The sequence below is a fragment of the Tupaia chinensis genome, unplaced genomic scaffold (assembly GCF_000334495.1).
Source record: "Tupaia chinensis unplaced genomic scaffold, TupChi_1.0 Scaffold144058_2, whole genome shotgun sequence".
In the NCBI taxonomy this organism is placed as follows: Eukaryota; Metazoa; Chordata; class Mammalia; order Scandentia; family Tupaiidae; genus Tupaia; species Tupaia belangeri.
This window is the reverse complement of record NW_006203911.1, coordinates 1,043,507-1,051,565: the sequence shown is the minus strand read 5'-3', so window position 1 is coordinate 1,051,565 and position 8,059 is coordinate 1,043,507. Positions and strand designations below refer to the sequence as shown.

At 36.7% G+C, this 8,059-nt stretch overlaps 1 protein-coding gene and 1 non-coding gene across 5 annotated transcripts in view; both read left to right on the top strand.

Annotated features, from left to right (window-relative positions):
• Positions 1-8,059, top strand: part of ENOX2 (ecto-NOX disulfide-thiol exchanger 2) — a 348,870-nt gene that overhangs the window by 31,298 nt on the left and 309,513 nt on the right. The gene's annotated exons all lie outside the window — the stretch shown is intronic.
• On the top strand, positions 2,128-2,188 carry MIR9771O (microRNA mir-9771o). Its single transcript, NR_130607.1, has one exon. It is a non-coding gene; the product is annotated as a microRNA mir-9771o (primary transcript).

Sequence of the window (8,059 nt, the reverse complement as noted above, 5' to 3'; positions counted from 1 at the left end):
CTTCCTTTTCTGACCCCATGCTGCACAACCACTTATATACGCTCTCTCTGGATTTACCTATTCTGGACAGTATGTGGAATCATGAAATATGTCGTCTTTTTCATCTAGTTTCTTTCACTTAGCATAATGATTTCAAGATTCATTAATGTTGTAGCATGAATCAGTATTTCATTCCTTTTTATGGCTGGTTAATGTTACATTTTCTGGATATATGATATTTTATTTATCTGTCAATTTGTGAGTTGTTTTCACTTTTTGGCTTTTGTCAGTAATGCTGCTATGGGCATTCACATATAAGTTTTTGTGTAGACAGATGTATTCATTTCCCTTAGGTATCTATCTAGGAGTATACACATGGGTCATATGGTAACTCTATGTTTAACTTTTTGAAGAGGTGCCAAAGTTGCTTTCCAATTTGGATGCACAGTTTTATGAGCCCAGCAGCAGCAAGTAAGGATTCCAGTTTCTCTACAATTTTGCCAATACTTATTATCTGTCTTTATATTTTAGCCATCCTAATGGGTATAAAGTGGTATCTCACTGTGGTTTTGGAAATATTTTCTACCAATCTGTAGGCTATCTTTTCACTTTCATGATGGTATCTCTTTCCCAATAGCCCGGTGATCTATTTTTTTTATTTCGTTGTTTGTGTTTTGGTTATATTTAAGAAACCATTGCCTAATTCAAGGTCACAAAGATTTCCCCCATCTTTTCTTTTTCTTTTTTCTTTTTTTGTAAAAACAAACAAAACAAAACAACAAAAAAACCCACGTTTAATTGAATATGATAATTGTACATACCTGTGGGATATAATGTTATTTTTTAGTAGAAGAATACAATAGGCAATAATTAAATCAGGGTAATTAGTATATCCATCATCTCAACCATTTGTCTTTGTGTTGGGAACTTTCAGAATCCTCTTTTTAGTTACTCTGAGATAATACAGCAAATTCTTGGTAACTATATTTACCCCACTGTGTTTTATTTTTATTATTTATTTACTTACTTTTAATCATTGTACATCTTTACAGCTTGCAACATGGCTTTTCCCAGCATGCATGCAGTACATGTCAATCAAGTCAAAGATATTATTATATACATCATCATAAACAGATAACTTTCCATACTTGTGTCTGATAAATATTTTTTTCCTGAGCTTCCCCACAGCTACGCACCCTCCCCTGTACAATCTCTGTTATCTATGCTTGCCGTCCCTGCTATTATACCTCCCACTCTTTCAGTTTCTGCCATGTAGTGAAGACATTTGCTATATATTGAGTGGGGACATACAGTGACTGTCGTTCACAGTCTGGCTTGCTTTGGTTAGCATTAAATCTTTCATATTCATACAGTTTGGACGCCCTAAAGCACAGCAGTAATCTCAAAAATACCTAAGTGAGACTGCATCAGGCTAAAATGCTTCTGCACACCAAAGGAAAAAATAATTAGAGGGAAGAGACAACCCTCAGAATGGGTGAAAATATTTGCAAGCTATGCTTCAGATAAGGGACTGATAACCAGAACATACAGGGAACTCAAGCAGCTTACACACACACACACACACACACACACACACACACACATCCTATTTAAAAACATGCAGGGGCTAGCAGGTGGCATAGTGGTTGTGTGGTTGTGGCACTGGACTCTCATATGTTTGATCGTGGTTTGATTCCTGGACCCAGCATCTTGAAACTCATTCTGGGTGCATGTACATGCATGCTTAAAATCCTGAGAGGAGAAGAAAAGGGGTTGTGGTATGACCATCCCTCCCCGGGGGTGGGGGTGTGATGGGGTGATTTCTCACTTTGTCTGTCTCTGTCTCGCTCTGTGTCTCTGGCAAGCACACACACCCTATAGCAAAGAAATTTCTCTTAAAAAATGTGGGCAAATGAGCTGAATAGACAACCCTGCAAGAAAGACATATGAGTAGCCAAAAAGTATATGAAAAAATCCTCAACATCTTTTATCATAATGGAAATAAATAAATAAAAACTACAATGAAATATCACTTAACCCCAATCAGAATGGCTATGATTTAAAAAATAAAGAACAACTGGTGCTAGTGAGGATGTGGTGAAAAGGGAATTCTACACTATTGGTGGGAATGTAAATTATTGGGTCATCAGAAAAGTCATAATGTAGTTTTCTATGTTTTTTTATGCAAAAATGCATCATGACTTTTCCAATGACTCAGTAGTACAGCCACTGTGCATAGCAATATAGAGGTTATTCCTATGTTTTCGTTTAAGAGTTTTAAACTTTTCACTTAAAAAAAAATCTGATTGGGTTGGCAAGTGGCATGGAGCAGAAATAGGGCCAGAAGGTGGCATGGTTGTTAAGTGTGCTGGACTCCCATATGGCCTACGGCGGTTCAAGTCCCGAACCTGGCGGCTTGCTTTTTCACTTTCTTTCTCTCCCTCTCTTTGTCTTTTACTCCATCTCTGGTCAAATTAAAATAAATAAATAAATAAATGGATAAATAAAGTTAAATAAAATATTTTTTTTAAAATAGAGCTGTCCAAATTCATTATTCAGATAGATATTCAGTTGATCCATCATGGTTTGTTATAAAACTATTCTTTCTTCATTTATATGGTCTTCGTACCCTTGTAGAAAATCAACTAAAGGTAAATAAAAGGGTTTATTTTTGAATACTCTGTTCTGTTCCATCTATCTATATGCCTACCGTTATGATAGTATCACACTGTCTTGATTACTATAGCTTTGTAGTCATTTTTCAAATTGGGAGCTAATAATCCTTCAACTTTGTTCTTTTTTGTCAAGTTGTTTTATCTGAGTCTCTTGTATTTATATACGGATTTTAGAATCAGTATGTGAATCTTGAAAAAAAAAAGCCAGCTTGGATTTTGAAAGGGATTGTATTGGATCCGTAGAGACTGACTAATTTTTAAAAGGCACACACCTCACTTAGAATAGGACCCCATGAGGAGTGGCTGTGTATACAGTTTCCCTATATGCTTCTCACCAGTAGCCCCACTTCGGAATCAAAGCCTATAACTTTTTATTTCCTAAATAACCAGAATCCCCATGGTGTAAATATGTGTCATGAGACAACCAAAATGAAGTGCCCTCTTCAGTGACAGACACACCTCTTGCATTTGATTGAGATTGTTTCTAAGTGAGGAAGCTAAGAACAACAAAGCTGACAGAGAAAATTATTGCAGCTAAGTCAGAGATGGTTTTTCTGATGGTTTTTCAGTCAGTCTCATCCTGGAGTGAATGTGTGTGTGTGTGTGTGTGTGTGTGTATGTGTGTGTGTGTGTATGTATGTATGTGCGAGTGCACACAGATGCATGTAAAGTGTTGGTGTTGGCATCTGTGTTTCTGTTTTAATCAGATACGTGTGCAGATATGTGCATGTGTATATGTTGTGTTTGTGTCTTTTGTTTCTGCTTTTGAGCCATAGCAACAATGCCTTTTGATAATGGAATAGTGTTACAAATAAGGTTTATCCCATTTTAACATAGCTTATTCATACTTCAGAGTTAAACATGAATCTGGTCTTCCTACCTGAAAAAGTTGTTTTCTTTATTTATCTGCTTTTCCTTCTCTGTATCTCATTCTCTTGCTTGACACTAGTTTCTGCATTTGTTTCTTGGTTGTGAAGCCACAACTCCACATCATCTCAATGGTATGACTCACTCACCTGCACTTGTGTGATCACCTGCGCTGCCAACATTGTGATGATGGTTTATTGGCTATTGCCATTTCTTCCCACCCTTTACTAGCAAGGAGTCAGTTCATTATTCTACAAAGCCGTTCTAATTCCTTCATACCCCATGCTTTACATGATTCCAACAGTTCAGGTCATGTGTTTCTCTATTACAAATATAACACAGTGCTTACCATGGGACTTTCAAGGCCACAACAAACACAGTTTAGCACATTTCTTATTCAGAATACACAGAATAGAAAGCTAGTCTGTAAAAATGGAGTTCATTCAATCAGGACTTTAAAGTTTAGTCATTGAGAAAGCTGGTATTGTATATTGCCTCTAGCTTTTTAAGTAAATTCTCCCTGACTTTCTTTCTTCACTTTTCCCCATTTCTTTCCTTCCTTCATTGCTGCCATTAGCATGATGCTCAGCCATGCAGAAGTAGATTAGGAATGAAGGTAGGTAATAGTTTGTAAGTATTATGTCTGGGCTGATGCCAAAATTAAGTAGAGAGGGGATATGCCACCTTTGGGAAACATAGTTTCAAAAAGATTTCTTGAAGATTCTGATATGGTCTTCAGTGGATATTATGCCAGCTTGGTTGAGATAAGTAAAAATGACTACTACATCATCCATGAGAATTTATTTTGTATCTACCTTAAATGACTTCCTATATCTTAATAAATGCTTTTGCTTTATAAAATAAAACAGAACCAACCTAAGGTTGAAGAAAATAGAGACTTAACTTAGAACAGTTTCTCAGATTCCAGTATTTGCAATTTGCTGTTTATCAACTATGAGAAATCTGATATGGTAAAGAAGTTCTTGCAAATAAAGGGAAAAGACATGCACTATCCCCAATTATTCTGATTATCATAAGCTCTGGCAGATTACATGGGAATGGAAAATCACTATCTTAACTGGACAAAGAGAAGAAAAATGCTCTTGGAGACCTCTACCAGCTGCAAAATACCTTTTCCACAAAACTGTACTATTTTGATCAACGCGTCTGGGGAGAAATGTGCACATATCGAAATGGTCTCATTGTAAGCCAAACAATATGATTGAAAGTATATACAAAAAACAAATAATAAATAATGTGAAAAAAACTGTACTAATTAGAGATTCTGTATTGGTTGGTGATCTCTTTTAAGATACAAATGTCTCGTGGGACGATTAAGCCTCAATCATATCTTAGCATCAATTGCTTTAATCAAATAGTCAAGTCAATTCTTATCTGAGGTTTCTGTTCCCCAGTGGCTTAGAAAAGGAGGTTTGAGGGAGGTGTGTGCAACTTTTTGTCTCCTCCGTTATTTGTTTGATGGTATCATGGGAAGGGACTTTCAAAACACTTCTGTGGTAAAGAACTGAAGGAATAGGATGAAGGCCCATGATATATAGATTTTGATTCTTTGTCCTCCTCCTTCATCTTACCCAGATGAAGTCCTACACATCTCAGAAAGCCTTCTCTTCTGTTAGCCTGCATTGATTTTCCCCTTATCTGAACTACAATGATATTTATTGCTTATACCACCCAATGCAATGTTCGATTGGGTATTTTATGCCCTCCTGTTGTTTAGTGAGTTTATTTGGGCTAAACTTGTCTACCTTATAGAAGAATAGTAGTGTACATGTACTATATAAATGCCTCTTGGGAGGAGATGATTATATGTTTTTGAAGGCCAGAATTGTACATTTCTTATTTCTTAGTTTTGTATTCTCTCTGGCATTTAGAACAATATATTTGGCTACAGGGAAATCAGTTATAACTAACTACTAATATAACTAAGATTTTACTCAATATTGTCATAATATTTGCTGGAGCCAGCAGGTGGCATGGTGGTTGAGAGCACTGGACTCCCACATGGCCAACTGTGGTTTGAGTCCTGGACCTGATGGCTTGCTTTCTCACTTTCCTTCTCTCTCTCACTCTGTCCCACTCTCATCAAAGTAAAATAAAGTAAATAAATAAACAAATAAATAAATAAATAAAGTTAAATAAAATAATATTTTTAAAAATACACAACATTTGCAGCTGGATGCCATGATGGGTACGGTGAACAGGAATGGCTTAAGTTGGTGGCATTCTTTCCCTGCTTTGCACTAGCCTTAGCTTTTGGTACTGGCCATTCCTGGGGGCCTTAATACTGGCTCTTTCTCATAAATGCCATGAGAAATGTCATCTGGTAACTTCACACAGTAGGCTAAAAGCATTTAAAAAATACAGTATCTTGGGACCAGCAGATGGTGTAATGGTTACGTTGCTGGACTCCAGTGTAGTTGACTGTGGCTCAAGCCCCAGATCCAGCAGCTTAAAACTCACGGTGTGTGTCTGTGTGTGTGTGTGTGTATATGCCCAAGGTCCCAAAAGGAAAATGTTGTAGAAGGGATTGCAGTGTGGCCATTCCCCCTGGGGGTGATTTTTCACTTTCTGTCTCTGTTTCTCTGTTTTACAGCAAGTGCACATGCCCTATAGCAAAAATATCTCTTAAAAATGTGTATAGCATCTCTCTCTCTCTCTCTCTCTCTCTCACTCTCACTCTCACTCTCCACCCTCCCCCTCACCCCAATTTTCAAAGAGCTATACCAGGTGAGCACAATAATTGTTTCTTTATTAAAGTTCTCTCTATAGAACATAGAGAAAAAGGTTTGTTTAGATAGAACCACTCTTCCTTCCTTCCTTCTTTTCTTTCTCATTCTTTCTTTTCCTTTCTTCTCTCTCTTTCTTTCTTTCATTCTTTCTTTCTCTCTCTCTCTCTCTCTCTCTCTCTTTCTTTCTTTCTTTCTTTCTTTCCTTTTCTTTGCCATAGACTCAAGAAGACAAAATAATTATGTCCTTCTAGAAAGAGCAGCTTTTAATTCTCACCAGTTGCTAGAACAGTAAAACACAGTAGCCATTGGCAGAGTGTGTGTTAAAGGGATTTATATATTTAATCATTTCCCCTCTGCACTTCCTCACCCTCGTACTTCTTCCTTGTAACATCAGGTAGAATACAGTGCTGATGATTGCTTCTCTTCCCCCTAGTTGAAACTTAAAATTATGAACGCTGTATAATGAAATGGTGATTTTTATTCTGTCCTAGTGGTAAAAAGGGATTTGCTGATGTGTAAAATGAGACAAAGATAAATAACAAACAGATGTTCTCACAAAATGTTCATTAAATCCCTGCCTGGTGGAAGATGCTGGATTACATGTGTTCAAACTCTAAATGTGCTAGAGAATAAGGAGCTTTTATACCTTAATGCTCAATTTAGGAAAGACTATATAGCTTTCTCTGTAAGAATCATAGTAATCAGTGACTTACAGTCTCTTCCTCATTTCAGAGTGGCTTGTCGTGACTGTTTTTAAACTTTTCTTATTGATTTTGACAGTTCCAATTATCCAACCAGACTTCACCTTATTGAGGGATTATAAAGTAGGTTTAAGCCTCTTTGATTGTAAGGCTCAAAATAGGGGTTATCCAACATGTGGAAGCTATATCTTTTCCTTGGATCATCTCTAATATCTGTCTGCCATGGGGATGTGATAGTGATTTTAGGAGAGTAGGGTTGAGAAGAGAGAGCAAAAACCATCCTCGCCTTGTTCTTCTGCCTCTTCTATAAAAAGTAGAATTTGTAGTTCTTGATGTAGTGTCCTGCTTATAGCAAGGATTACCTGATACTGGTAGGTCACTGTTCTAGTATGCTAAGTTGTAGTCAGTGTTTATTTCTGATAAGTTGTAATATGTACTTATTTTTGAAAGTGGAAAGGAATAACTATCTTTACCTGGAGAAAGGGTAGCCAGAGAGGGTAATTCAAAGAGATATTTGGTTTGAGTCTTGAAGGATGGTAGACGTTCATTAGAAAAGAGAATAAAAATTATTTCAGTCAGAGGGAATAGCATATATACAAAGACACAGAATCCTGAAGCAACATGAGCAATTTTTAGTGAAATCCCAGTGATTGAATTTGTCTCAGTTTCCTCAGCTGTAAAATGAATTTAGGAATGATACCTACCTTATATGATTGTGAAGGTTAAATGAGTTAATATATGTAATTTAGAACAGTGCCTGACACATAAGATCTGATTGAGAAGGCTTCATTTTTATCATGATTTTCATAGCTGAAGTTGGGCATGTGGATAAAAAAAGTAGAGAAAAGCCAAGTTGAACTAATAAGTAGGGATGAGGACAGATTATAGATTTACACTGTGCTAAGGAATGTGGATTTCTTCCTTATAGGTGATTAGGAACTATTATAGAGTTTTAAGCCAGGGTTTCAAAAATGTGACCAGATTTGCATTTTAGAAAGACCACTGAAAGACCTTCTGAAAGATACATCTAGATGGATTTGGAAGCGGGGGGGGGGGGGCGTTTGCTCAAAAAAGGTACTGTAGATTT